Below are 14,854 nucleotides of genomic sequence, written 5' to 3'. Positions count from 1 at the left end.
TGCTTTAATAAAATGTGTGGGTGTTAAAAATCAGCAGTCTTTGGCCAGATAAGTCTCTGACTTTGAAATCTAATTTTCCAGAATAATAATTTCTTTTTGGCTTTTAAAAAATGACAGGGAATAACATTAGAGACTTTAATCTGTTTTTCATTTCTCATATTTTTTTTTAGCTGTTGAAAAGCAACGGGATTTTGTATTATATGGGGAATACTGTTGGGTTGGTCTTTTTGGTTTTTTGTGAGGGCTGTGTCTTTTTTTTTTTTTTTTTTTTTTAATTCAATGCCATCATTTTACTCAAGAAGTTTGACACATAGATGAGAAGCATGTATCTTTATCTGAAGCCAGGAGAACAGAATTACATCCCTAATCCTTCCAAAAGGCTGTAGGACTCAAGCAGCTATAAAACCTTTGAGATACCAGGAGGAAGAAACCTGACAAAGGGTGGTATGTTTTTAACCATGGGAAAGGAATGACAGTGGAATTAGCTCACCTGTTAGTGACATGTTTTTAGAAATGCTTATTTCTAATTGTCCTGAGTTTTCAATACTATGGGCTATGTTATGTGTAACTTTGTTGGCCTACAGTGTTTGAAGGCACACCTCAAAATAGGCCAGATATCTTTGTCCCTTTAAATAAAGGGAGTATGTAGCCTTTCAAAGATTAATTTTGGTCTTGCACAAGCTAGGCCTGGAAACTAGCAGGAGGACAGTCATTAAGTACACTGTTCTCCAAGATCTAATAATATATTTTTGTTCCTGTCTGCTGTGACACATTTTTTCCCAGCCATAGAGTTGTGTGTTTCCAGAACAACCCACTGTGGCACTGCAGAAAGTGCAGTGAGTATTCTTTCCTTTAACAGTGAGGAAAGACATCTGCAAATAAAAAGAAATATTTAAAAAAACACCAAAAACTCTTATTCTCCTTCATATTTCATAAACTACTTTCCAAATCATTCCCAGTCAGCATTTGCAGTGATCTCATTCTCAAATTCAAACTCTGAATTGGTATAACAATAACAATAACAATAACAATAGCAATAGCAATAGCAATAACAATAGCAATACAATAACAATAACAATACAATAACAATAACAATAACAATAACAATTATTATTATTATTATTATTATTATTATTATTATTATTATTATTATTATTATTATTATTATTATTATTATTATTATATTGAGGTGTACTTCCAAATACCTTTTTTATACAACTATCTCCTTTTTAGTTCCATTTGTAGTCCATTTATGAATTGTGACAAAATAATCACTTTTTTTGACGCCCAAATAGTGTAATGAGCAATTTCCTATATCCATCAACATGCTAGGAACTTTTATGCAAAAGATTGCAGAGATAAGTGATTTGACTAATCAGGTATAAGGAGAAAGTTCTTCTCATGTCGAGAGCTACAAAGTTTTTTTCAGCTGTAACAAACACCCTGCAGATAAGAGACAAAAATGTCTTTACACTTCATTGAGATTTGAAGTTCATGCTGTGACTTCAGGGACTTCTATCAATTAAAAAAATGTCTTTTCTTTTGCCACAAAACAAATAAAAATAATCTATCAGTTTAAATTATTATTGGTTTAGTTCCTTCAGAAAAGAAAAAAAAGTCTCTGACTTGCTTTCAGATTAAACTATACACTTAAAAATAATTTTTTTCCTTTACTCTCTGTTGTTAACTTTAATCACATTAAATTTACTTTTCAAGTTAGGCTATTGAGAGAAATGTGGAGTACTTAAACATTAAAAAACATGGGAGGAGTGGCCATGAAATCAACACAGTTCAACTTCTAAAGAGGACACGGACTGAATTTTCTGTACTGTAAGGTCTCCTTCACTAGTGGGTATCACATAATGCTGTAATTCTGTAATTTGTTGTAGCCATCACCTAAACTTCAGACCTTTTCTCACGGGGCTTATCTATTGTATGTGCTCTTCTATTTAGCTGAAAGTGTGATTACAAGTTAAACTGGACAAAATGCCTTAAAGTATTGTACCCTCAGTTGGAATATCCATCTCCTTCAGTGAGCAAATTCTGAAACTCAGCTAAAAGACAGTGAATGACTGAGGGTCTGCTTCCAAAATGAGGCAGATCAAGCTCACTTCAAACACTGTGAGAAAAATAAGCTGAACTGACTGACAGTGGTGCCTCAAGAATAAGTACCATTTTTAACAGGATGTGAAATCTTGATTGAATTCAGCTAGGATGCCCAAGACAACAGATGTAATTTGGAGAACATCATTATTTTAGCTTCTCTGTCTGGCCCATTTTCAAGTATGCACTGTGTGAATTATGTAAAATATCATATGGTGGGGTAAAATGAGAAAAAGATGTATTTTTCGGAACTGCCTGCCCAATGTATTCAAGACTTCAAAGTTTTATCATGTGGGCCATCCCATGTTCCTTCTGAGTATACATACGCTCCCATAAGAAAAGTAATCAATTACTTTTGAATTTCACCAAATTTTGGAGCAAGATGTAAGCAGCAGATGATTTTTCTCTGCATATGAGAAAATAAAAAATTCTTATTACTTTCTTCCATCCAGTCAGTTGTTTCCAAACCTTTTATGCCCCATATTAAATAAATAAATTCCTTTTCACATCTATTTATCAATGTATCTGAGACTTAGTATGTTTGAAGCCACTAAAACTAAATCTTTGATAAAGCATAAGTACATTTTTTAAAAAATTTAAGTCTGTTTCAACACGTGTCTAATTTGGAGTCTTTAAGTTCCTTTATTAGGTTGCACCCAGAAACATTTCCTGTTTCTACTTTTGCATCCCTCTCTTCTCATTATCATCTTTAGGAATTAGAAAGACCAGATTTCTAGGAGCTGGGAAAGACCAATGTAAATGCAGTGGTTTAGTGCACTTCTACCTAGTCTTCCTAAAATCTGCAGGCAATACATCTTCTATTTTAGGAGATACCAGTTCATCCTGGATTAAGATGAAAAGCATTTTAAGACAGATTTAGGATGTCAGTACAGTAGCAGAAATAGAAGAACAAAACCAATTGCAGATGGAGCTACTCTCTGAAGGAACTGGGACAGCTATACCAGGATAACTCCTCTGGAGCTCAAGGGGATACAAGCTAAGCTTTTTTGTCCACTGGGTAGAAATGGGGTCTGAAAGTCATTAGAGGTAAGAGGTATGAGAGCAAAAAGAATAAGGAAACAGATGTAGATACCAGCTTTATAACCATAATTGTAATGTTTGACAACAGATTTAAATTGAACCATACTAAGGAAATGAGTATGAAATTATTTCCATATGCCAAGGCCAAAAGAGAAACCTAGTGAACGACCTAGGTGTGTATGCACATACAAAACTGAGCTAAATATGTCCATTAGTTGCTTTCAAGCCATAGGCATGATGTACCAGATGATGAAAAAGGTCAGTGCTGTTGAGGCGCATTTCTCCAAAGGCAAAGTATCCTATTGCTCCTACAAAGGCAGGGCTTGGCATTGAGACTGGTCTCATTTAATGACTTAATCAATGGTCTGGGTGAGGTGATGAAGTGCACCCTCAGTAAGCTGGTAGGTGACACCAAGCTGGGTGGGACTGTTGATCTGCTGGAGGGCAGGAAGGCTCTGCAGAGGGGTCTGGGCAGGCTGGATCAATGGGCCAAGGCCAGCTGTGTGAGGTTCAACAAGGCCCCGTGCCAAGTCCTGCACTTGGGGTGCAACAACCCCAGGCAGTGCCACAGGCTGGGGCAGAGTGGCTGGAAAGTGGCCCAGCAGAAAAGGACCTGGGAAGTGCTGGTCAATAGTGGCTGAACATGAGTCAGGAGTGAACCCAGGTGGCCAAGAGGGCCAATGGCATCCTGGCCTGTGTCAAAAAGAGTGTGATCAGAAGGACCACAGTGATTGTCCCCCTGTACTCGACACTGGTGAGGTTGCACCTTGAATCCTGTGCTCAGTTCTGGGCCCCTCACTTCAGGAATGACATCGAGGCACTGGAGCATGTCCAGAGAAGGGCAACAGAGCTGGTGAAGGTCTGGAGCATAAGGTAAATGAGGAGTTGCTGAGGCAACTGGGGGTGTTTAGCCCAGAGTAAGAAGAGTCCCAGGGGGACCTTATCAATTCTGTACAAGTACTGAAAGGAGGTGGTAGCCAGGCAAGGTTCAGCCTCCTCTCCCTTATAAATAGGACAACAGGGCAAGGCCAGGCTGTGCCAGGGGAGGTTCAGGCTGGACATCAGGAAGAATTTCTTCATACAAAGTGTTATCAAGAATTGGATCAGGCTGCCCTGGGAGGTGACTAAGTCACCACCCCTGGAAGTGTCCAAGAAATGACTGGACATGGTAGTTAGTGCTATGTTTTAGTTGGCAGGGTAGTGTTTAGTCAAAAGTTGGACTTGATCTTGCAGGTCTTTTCCAACCTAAATGATTCCAACAATTAAGGGAGAAAACATTATTTTCTTCCCCCAAGATCCTAGTCATTCCTGTAGTGGCCTGAAAAGGAAGATGCCAGCACTTTGTTCACTCTTCCAGCCATGGTGTATTTGCTAAGGTTCAGTTATTTCCTCTGGAGGCAGCAGATGGCACTTTTCAGCCACTTTATTTGGATGCTTCTCAGCACACATCACATCAGGAAAAAAAACCACATTTCTTATAGAAAACAAGAGTTATTATAATTATGAAAGTTCTTGACAAAGAGGAGTCTTAGAAGAAAATTCCTCTGTACTTTCAAATTGACACCATGACAGCAGACTGAGGCCTGGAAAGAATACAATAGCTTTATTTCAGGATAGTTTTTTCTCATGGAAAAATTTATCCACAAATGAAAGCTGAAAAAGGTCCCCCAAAATACAAATAAAATATACAATTAATCTGCTTTCATTAAGAAAATATATCATTATTTAAATCCTCACCAGATTTATTGTATTTTATCTATGACAGTGATTCTATAAAGGTAACCTGCTTATGTTGGTTTGTTACCAAGGCCCTGATGTAGAAAATCACTTTATAATATGGGATAGCAGAGCAAATATTTATGTCATGAAAAGAATAATAGTGACATGTCATTAGTTATTTGAAAACAGCTTAGGGGAAAAAGAAAAGAAAAGGAAAGAGGAGAGGAGAGGAGAGGAGAGGAGAGGAGAGGAGAGGAGAGGAGAGGAGAGGAGAGGAGAGGAGAGGAGAGGAGAGGAGAGGAGAGGAGAGGAGAGGAGAGGAGAGGAGAGGAGAGGAGAGGAGAGGACGAGGAGAGGAGAGGAGAGGAGAGGAGAGGAGAGGAGAGGAGAGGAGAGGAGAGGAGAGGAGAGGAGAGGAGAGGAGAGGAGACGGAGAGGAGAGGAGAGGAGAGGAGAGGAGAGGAGAGGAGAGGAGAGGAGAGGAGAGGAGAGGAGAGGAGAGGAGAGGAGAGGAGAGGAGAGGAGAGGGAGAGGAGAGGAGAGGAGAGGAGAGGAGAGGAGAGGAGAGGAGAGGAGAGGAGAGGAGAGGAGAGGAGAGGAGAGGAGAGGAGAGGAGAGGAGAGGAGAGGAGAGGAGAGGAGAGGAGAGGAGAGGAGAGGAGAGGAGAGGAGAGGAGAGGAGAGGAGAGAGAAAGGTACATTGTGTTCCTAGTTGTAATTACCAGCGTGTGGAGATGTTGAGTATATAACAAACTCCTGCAGGGGTAAAAAAAGAAGGGAATGTTAAATGTCAGGTTTTTATTTTTAGGGTGTCAGGAATACCATGTTTTCAGATTATTCTGTTGCTGAAAGTGAGTCTCTTGGATCTAAATGTGTTCTATTAATGTACACACGTTTAAATATCTGTTAAAAACATACTCCTTGTGAAGGTGATGGTAGTAGCATTGAAGTAGCATTGGTTTCTAAATCCTTTCTGTTACACTGGAAGTATTCTCTATAATATTCAGGTTAATTAGATCATTCCCTAAATGCTGTGCTGTAGAAAGCTGGTTATTCCCATGAGCACATTAGAAACATTCTCTGAGCTGCAATATTTTGTGAAGGATAACTCCAAGGTGAAGTCAAACAGACTTAAAGGTTTACTCTGCTTCTTTCAAGCTCATCCTGCTTCCACAGGATATCTTTGTATAGAATATCCGGCACTCTGTTGGGAATCTGACTTTTTAGTTCAACCAGTGATGGTGTACTCATCTCAGAGAGTAGCTATTTCCTGAATGGAACTTGCAAAACTATTGAGAGAGGTACCACTCCATGCTTCCCTTCACAGCCAGATTGTTATCACTGTCACACTTCTGCTGTGACTTCCCTGTGACTCAAGAACCAGCAGCTAAATATGGCTCTCATTATTTCACCGCAGGGTCACTGAGGACTGTCTCTCACAAGCTACTTTTGGAAATCATTTTCTTTGTTAACATTACTTTAAGAGGGGAAAAAAAGTTCTCCACCCAAATGTGTACTAAGCAAGGCAATGTTTCACAGGTTTTATTGCAAAGTCATGGTAAGGTAACTGTGGCACTTCAGCCTGGTGCTGCCCAACCTAGACTCAGTTCTAACCAGCTCAGTTGAGTACTCACTGTGAATTCTGTGCCAGTATTTACCCCACAGTGAGTATCATGTAGATAGGGACATCATATCACTGAGATACCATGAAATAACCATCCAGATGCAACACAGTAAACCATTTGCATTGATATATCAATCCCCAGGATCACACAGCTTCATGTTCATTGGATGTTTGACTCATTTCAGTATTTTTTAAACAAACAGAGCATTCATCAGTGAATCTGATTTTATTTGATAAAGCTTTACTGCAGTAGGAAAAGTTGAGATAACTAGTGCATTAAAAAACTGTGATCATTGTTTTTTCCTCTTCCTCCTCTTAGATCTTCTCTTTAACTCTATTGTTCTCTACAGATTTCAATATCTTCTCTTTCAGATTGTCTAAGTCATTAACATAACACAGTAAAATTCAGTGCAAGGATTTTTTTTCAGCCTGGGCTAAACTGAATGTTGCAGTTTTCTTCTGAAGTATACTTGTTTGTTTGGTTGGTTTTTTTTCTCCCAATTAAACTGGTTGTCTAAAAGAAAGATATTTCCCTTCAAGTCATGCTTCACTATTGTAGTCACAACAATCTGTTTTCTTTTAGCAGAATAACAGAGCTACTAAAGAAAATGTTACCATTATTCTTAGCATGCCAGTCTTTATTGACTTTTTATTCTTGAGGGTTTACTGTGTTGCCACAAGTTATTTAAAGAGTATTGAGAAAAAAAACTTTCTTGAGAAATGTTTTTTACACACATAATTTCAGTTAAAGCTGTAAAACTGTGTGAAATAGAAGATAATTTGGTTCTGTAGAAATGGCCAAATATATCAAAGAAATAGTAATTATCTGAGCCTTTAAGCTGTGTCTTAGTTTGCATCTCTCTGCAAGTTGTAGCTACTAGATTTAAACACCATCAACCCCCCTTAAATTTAGAGGAAAATGTAGGTTAAATTCAATTTTCTCAATGCAGAATGTTGGTGTGGATCTCAGGTTTTGAGGGATTTTGACTTGTTCTTAGGAACAATAAGTATAAAATAGGATATGTCTGTGTTTTCTGCAGATTTAGCTGTAGTCCTCCCTGCTGAAAGAAGAGACTTTGGAAAGGACTATGGGGCAGCAGAGTGGAGATCTCTGTATGAGGATGCCTTTTGCACATTGATATGAGAAGTAAAAATGTTTTCCAGAAGTTTCCCTGTCAGGGTTAGCACCCAGCTGCTGCTCAGCCAGCCAGCCCTTCCTGCTCCCACTGCAAAGCTGCACGGTGTCAGCTCTCTGCAAAACCCATCCTGCTATAGCATTGTATGAATGCTTTGTATTTGCCAGAACCTTCTCCTCTGTTTCAGCTTTTCTCTCTCCATAGCTGAGGGAATATCTCAAGTTAATTCTTTTCATCCTCACACTAGATCGTTCTTATAAGTGCTGAACATCTTTCAGTATACTTATGGGAGTATTTCCAGAGAAGGAGGAGGAAAAAGTGAGGTGAGCAAAGTAAAGCATGAGCCAAGGAACAAGTAATTACTGTCACACTTTACCAAAGTTCACTGTAGCCAAAACAAAGTATGTAATAAACTTTTATGAGAATTTTGTTTGTTCTTCTGCTCTAACAGCACTCTTCACCAAATGTGAGCCTAAGCCATGGACTTTGGAACAAGAACTGAGCATCCCTCCCTGCACACACTAGTTGAGTGCCATGAGGCATTCTTTGAGGTGCTGCATTCAAACATCTTTGGCGTGTGCCAAAAGAGTTTATAACCTGTTTCTTCTTTATTAAAATCCATCACCTATGACTTAATGAATATATTTGATCAAAATCTCTGATACCTGATATGGGAAAATTTTAAATTTTCTTTTGTGGAAATATTCCCAGTCATCTGCAATTACTTGCCAATAGGAAGACTGAACACAGAAATTATTCTATTCTGATCCACTGTACAGTCCTTACTTCCTCCTTTCTTATCTTCTTTCCTATGCCTCCTGCCTTTTTCTTTAAATTTATTTTTAAGTAGAAGAAACTTGGCAATGGGCTGTAGCTACTTTTGAATTTTTAATGCAACTAACAAAAAATTATCAGTAGGATTGGAGCTGTGGACATACAGTAGGTTTTCATCACTGATTTTGCCTCTCTTCTAAACATGACTATACATAAAGCAGGAAAAAATGATGTTCAGTACCTTCTGCAGTATTGAAGAGGGTGTCTGTAGAAAGATATTTAAAGCATGGTAAGCAATCTGAACTTTCATTTTCTAAGGCTAGTGGTGAATATTAAAATTCAAAGTAACAAAATCTATTTTTACTGCACGCAAAAGCTGACAAATTTCTTCAAAAGCTTCAGATTTTGTACTGATATTTCATTTATTCCAGAGAAATTGTGTATTGATTGAACCAATTTAAACTGAACTTTAGTGACTACATAAAATATTTCAATTTTTCAGACAGCTAATTACGTGGGACACTGTGCAAATAATGTAGGTTACACATATATGTATATTTATGTATTTGTATAGCTATGTAAATAGATATTTTTATATATATTATGTAGGTGTAAGGGCTGTACTGCTAAAATGAATGTCTCCAGCACTCTGTTGGGTCACTGTTGAAACATTGTAGTGAGAAGGCAAGGAATATATAATATAAATGCATATTAAATAGTATCTATTAAGTTCCAGAGACTAATGCATAATTAATTTAAGCCAAACCCCTCATCATTGCTAAGAGAGCATTTTGTATGTTTTCACTAGAAAAAATAAGTTAAAACAAAAAAAGAAACAGGATGCCTGTGCTGGACTCTTGCAGTTTAGAAAATTATCTGAGCATACATTTGGTACCAGCACTCCTCAGGTTTGGCTGGGCAATGCTGCTGATTTCACCATGAGACAGACTGGAGAACATGGGAATAAAGCACAGCCCCAGCTAGACCAGCTGCTAGGGCAGCCATCAAGTTACAAGCCCTTTAGATATGGATTAAAAAACCAAGCCTGATGATCCATGTGACCTTCAGGCTGAGCCTATGAGTGTGAAAATGATTGATGGTGTGCATGTGTTGCCTCTTAATGTTTTTTTTTAAAACTGTGTTGGTTACAGCCTTGTAACAGTTACAGCTGCCATAAAGGAGAGCTGTGCAAGTTCACTTAGAACTGTAATTATAATTAGAAGACCACATGCAAACCTTTTTGAGAATTATCTCTTGTTTCTGTCATTTAAGTGATAACTGGTTTTGCCAATTACAACTTAACCAGATTAATATTCCATTAGAGAGAAAGCCACACAGCTTAGCCAAGTGATAGAAAGATTAGAAGGTGACCTGCACTTGCAATAATGCAGTTAATCTAGTTATTTTTGTTCTAGTGAGATTGACATCTGCCTTTGTGTTTGTGTTTTAACCTAGACCCTTATTCTCACTAAATTTTCACTCTTCATCACACACTCTCAAATCTTCACTGACACTGTGTGTTTCTGGCTAACACTTGTGTGTTTCTTTTCAACTGAAGCTGGAGTTTTTGCAATGAAGACAATTTTCTGTAATAAATGCATCAAAGATAATTTTAACTTGTTGAAGAGAGTGTTAGAGCAAGGAATGGGTACCTTAACTGATAACTCAATCTATTGCAACTCTATCATATAGTGAAATTTGCAACTGAATTGGACAAGGAAGAGACTGCTAGAAAGATTCTATATTAGATTATTCTAGAAAGGACTTTCTGGGCTCAGTATTTTTAGACTGCTCTTTCAGCACTTTTTTGAAGCTTTTTGAGAAAAGGCTTCTTGGAGGGAATCTACTGGAAGGCCTCTGAAAACTGAGATCAGCAAACAGTGCAAAGTGCAAACAGACAAAAATGCATAGTTGTCTTCTGAAAGGACAAATAAAATATGTTGGTTGTGGCCAGATGTGCTAATTTCCCTTTTGCTGAACACTAGAGAATAATTGTCCCAGCATCTGGTTTGTTCCTTCCTTTGGGAGTGGTAAAGAGAGAAAAGCCATGCCTGGACCCTGTGCTATCACCTTCTAGACACTGTGGAACTTCATCTTAGAACTGTACTTTTGATAATTACTGTATTTGAACAGGGTGGAGTCCTTTACAAGAAGATGAATCAAAAGAGCAGATTGACATCAGTGGAAAGCAGCCTGTTTCACAAAGTCATAGATGCTTGTCAGTGAACCCTGTGACGTTATTGTCATGATTTTCCCAAGTTTCCTTCTGTGCCCTAGAGACCCACATGAGACCAAAAAGAACCTATTTTTGTGGGATTGTTTTTGGTTTGGGTTGTTGTTATTTTGTGGGATTGTTGTTGTTCTGGATTTTTTTAATGGTCTTTTTCTTTTTCTCAGACACACCAGTTTTGGTTTTTTGCCTAACCCTGCAGTTTAAATATGTTCTAAAGCATTTTATATCCTCCCCTCACACACACATACACACCCATTTCTTGTAATTCGTGGTGCTATTTTCCATCTTTTATAGCCCTTTATAGATAAATGAATCAAAGGCCATTGAAATCTGGTCATTCATCAAGGCAGGTCTAGAATCCATCTCATCCTGCTGCCTTCTAGCAAATTTAGCACACTGAAAGCCCAGTTGCAATTAGGAACTTCTTAGCTTCCAAAAAAACTACAATGTCAATTTTGCAAATACGAGTACAAAGTGTTATCGCTATGGGCCAGAGGCTGAGTGTTTAAAGATTTTTGGTGAACCTGAGAGATTGTAAGACTGTGGTAGCCTTTTGGATTTTCCTCCCCTAACCAAAGGTTTTGGAGTTGCAGATGGGCATTGGCAGAAGGACTTAGGGCTGAGCTTTTGAAGAGTAGGAAAAAATGGCAGGACACAGCCATGTCGTCTCGTGTTGCTTATAATTCATTAACAAAGCTTTTGAACAAAATTGGATCCTTGCCTAGTGCTGGTTTTGAGGAGAATCTGATAGGACATAAAGCTATCAAAGTCAGGCTTCTTTAAAGATCACAGTTCATTGAGCAACTTAAAAGCTTTGGTAAAACAAAGCACACGCAGCCCTCTGTTCTGGTGTTCTGCACAAGATAAATTTCCAATAGTCTCTGCAGAAATAATGGCTTATTATAACAGCTATTCACATTTAGTCACTGGACAGTACTGTAGCTAAAGCAAAATGCAAAATGTTTTATTTGTGGAGAGGAAATTTAACAATCAGCTTTGTCAAGTCAGCAGGTTCAGAGCCTTACTAAAGGGAAGTGTGTGCTCAACAAAAGGTTCATCTCCCACACATTGATCCTGAGGATGTGTGTACATTTGTCCTGACTGAAGTCTAGGAACCCTGTGAAGCATGGCATTGCTTTTCCTTGAGTAGATGAAAATACAATCTAAAAATAAACCATTTCCACAATATCTAGAACACAGAGCAGATGTTTAAATTCAGACCACAATATGGTACATGCAGATTGTAATTAATTGGCAAATACTTAAAGGCCCAAACACCTCCTAAAAACGTTTTATTGTTTCATAATTAAACTGTTGGAAAAAATGCAACACAGGTTAATAGATGTGACAAACTGTGTTGTCTGTTTATGACACATGAGAAGTCACCTGAGGAACTGGGAGTTAGCAATCTCCATTATCCGCTGTGGTGGCTCACAGCTGCAGGAGGCTTATTGAGGTCAGACTGAGATAATCAATTCGCATGATTAAAAGGGCAAGTGGCCAAACGGATGTGTTTGGTGCTTTGTAACTTTCAGACCTGCAGAGAGTTCCAACCGACAGCACCAGGTGAGTAATGAGGTGAGAAAGGCTGACCAGAAGTGTGTGCAAAGGTGAACTGCATATGCAGGTGCTGGGCTAGGACAGCACTGAATAATGCTCTGATAGGTTTAGGAGGATCATATATCAGTTCGAGGATTTCCAGAATAGATAAATAGGCACTGCAATACAGATAAGCTTGGGAGCACCTTGTGCTTTCACTGTTTAGGAAACTGCACAGGGAGGAGATCAGAGTTCCAACAGAGAGTTGGTTTGCACAGTGTGGGTGAGGCTGGATCCTGTAGGCCTTGCCTTGGGTTCTATTACAGATATCCTATGTGACCATATCACCAATTGTCTTCTGTGTTCCTCTAGGAACTCTTTTTTTTTTCCCCTAACCCCCCAGCAGGAATTAAAAAACCAAACCAAACCCTAAAAAATTAGCCTTTTGATGAATAAAATCTGGAAAAACTTGAATGTGGTGCTCCACGAAAGTGACAAAACCGCGTATACTTTTGCTTTGCTGGTCAGGGTTCAGTATCATTTCTCTTTAAATCCCACAATACTTATTTAAAAGTTGTTCAGAACTGCAAAGTGTAATTTTTCTGTCTTATATATAATTGGAATCGAGAGAGTCTCAGACAACTTTAAAGACTTTAATTACATTTAAGATGTTAACAATATTAAAGAATGTTGGTTTTTAGAATTAATTTACTTTAGTGCTACTCTATTCCAGTTTTGTGCAGGTTTGAACAAAAGCGTTGCATCTAAGTATTTGCCACTGTTGGTGGTAACTGCAATCCTTTAATCCAGTACCTCCGAACATCAAAGGATATGCCACTGTAGCCAGAAGGGAATAACTGGTTTCTGAATGGATGGCCATATTAGGTATAAGACAGAGAAATAAAAGGCTTTTTATAATCTGCACCATTTTTTTAAAGCAATTTTGTTGCTTTTAAAGTCCTCAGTCATGTTGGCATCTTTTGACTAATTATGTTCAGAAACTACAGTACTGCCCTTGCAGTTTTGCCATCAGTTTAACCAATGATATAGCTTCCACAGCAGCTATTATCTTCTAGTTTCGTTTCATCAGTTATAATCCAATAATACTGTTTCACATTCCAGAAGGTATCATTTACATACTCTTCTGTTGGAAGAAAAAACAAATATAAAATACAGAAAAGTCACTAAAATAGTAACAGACTACATCTTCTGGTAATCTGCCTGAAAGTCTGAGAAGAAAAGATTAGATCAAAAGGACCGGGAGACCAAATTACCCTTTCCCCTTTCTCTGGGGTGAGCTAATCTCTACAGGTCAAGGTTCAGCACAGTGGTTCAGCAGGAAGGAGTTGGTGATGGAGTGATAAGGCAGGCAGTCAAAGTGTGAGATCTGAGCCTGCTAAGAAACGTCTGGTTGCAAATGCAAACATGTAACAGAATGAAAATAAATTATCTCTGTGCTCTTCAACATCAACACCACAAAGTAGTATTAAGAGTCTTTCCTGTACTTCTCCCTCAGCCAGGTCTGCTTCTGCCTTATATTTTTGTGAATATACTGAAAGGAATGAACCATTTGTAATGAACATCTACCAAAAAAAAAAGCTCAGTCTCTGTTGAAATCATTGCATCAATCACAATTTTCAGCAAGGGAATACTAATAATATAGTATACTAATAATAGAGAAAGTATTTTAATGTCAAATTATTATTATTATTATTATTATTATTATTATTATTATTATTATTATTATTATTATTATTCAGTTATTATTAACAGTTATTGTTAATTTATTATTCATAGAAATAGATATAAGAGAGAGACACCTCAAGTGCAGCATTTTAAACACAGGTCATCAAGCCAGAGAAAGCCTATAACTTGTATATGTCTCAAAGGAGACCCTGAAATTCTGGGCACCATCAGTTATGTTAAACTATAAAACATAACAGACTATAAAATTAAGATTGTATTTCGTTATTTAAATTGAAATATATATTCAATAAAATGAAAGGACAGGTATATATCACACAAATCAGTTCAGTTTGAATATGAGCCTTTGAATATGAGCCTTTGTTTAGAAACACGTAACTGCTGTACTGTGTGATATTTCTAAAGTCCCTCTCTTCAGGTACATTGATTTTATCTAATAAACACCCTTGCCTCCTGCCTGCCCTCCTCAGCTTCCTCATTCTCTTGGAGGTACCTGCGCAATGCTGGGGCTCTTCCATGGGATGACATGATGAACCCAAAAAACCTTGGTCACAAAAGAAAACCCAGAGACTTTAACAAACAGAAGACAAATGCCATGAAATTCCACATTTTTCCAGTGCCTTCTGAATTCCCTTCAAAAGCATGAGAAGATGTCAGAAAAAGAATATATTTTTACTTGACACATGAGAAAACAAATCTGGAGTTAAGAAGTCAGTCTAAGGTAAGCATCATAGAGATAACATTTGAACTAATTTTTGAGTGAGATGAACACAAATTAGGTGGGAACAAATGATTAATACTGGAGCCCCTTCAGAGAGGGGCAGAGGTGGTGGAACCTTTTTTTGGTGGAATAGAAGGGAGAAATGTGTCACTGAGAGTGAGGGAAGACTTGTTTCCATAAAACGTTTGTCACACCAGCTGTCACGCTGCTATGGATGGAGGTGAGTTCTGACCCTGCTGCAGACCAATCTGTAGAGCTCTG

The sequence above is a fragment of the Serinus canaria genome, chromosome 2 (genome assembly GCF_022539315.1).
Source record: "Serinus canaria isolate serCan28SL12 chromosome 2, serCan2020, whole genome shotgun sequence".
Lineage (NCBI taxonomy): Eukaryota > Metazoa > Chordata > Aves > Passeriformes > Fringillidae > Serinus > Serinus canaria.
Note: the sequence above shows the minus strand (reverse complement) of the source record.